The sequence below is a fragment of the Eimeria mitis genome, genomic scaffold (assembly GCF_000499745.2).
Source record: "Eimeria mitis Houghton genomic scaffold, Emh_scaff245, whole genome shotgun sequence".
NCBI classification, from domain to species: Eukaryota; Apicomplexa; class Conoidasida; order Eucoccidiorida; family Eimeriidae; genus Eimeria; species Eimeria mitis.
This window is the reverse complement of record NW_013570787.1, coordinates 3,579-3,953: the sequence shown is the minus strand read 5'-3', so window position 1 is coordinate 3,953 and position 375 is coordinate 3,579.

Sequence of the window (375 nt, the reverse complement as noted above, 5' to 3'; positions counted from 1 at the left end):
ATTTGCGTTTTTTGAGTTTAATATATAAATAAATAAATAAATAAATATATATATATATATATATATATATATGTATAAATAAAAAATAAATAAATATATATATATATCTCTCTCTCTCTCTGTGTGTGTGTATGCAGTGCTGCCGCGTCCCCTGGGCCGCGGCATCCGTGTGAATTTGCGTTTTTTGAGTTTAATATATTTAACGGGTTTAGAAAATATAAAAGTAAAGTTTGCGGGTCCCAGCAGCAGCAGCAGATGGAGCAGCAGAAGTAAAGCCTTTATGAGAGCACTGCAGCAGATACAAAGCAGACAAACAATAGCCAGAGCTACAGGAAAAAAAATCGATCTCTTTAATACACCAGGAGACACATGGGC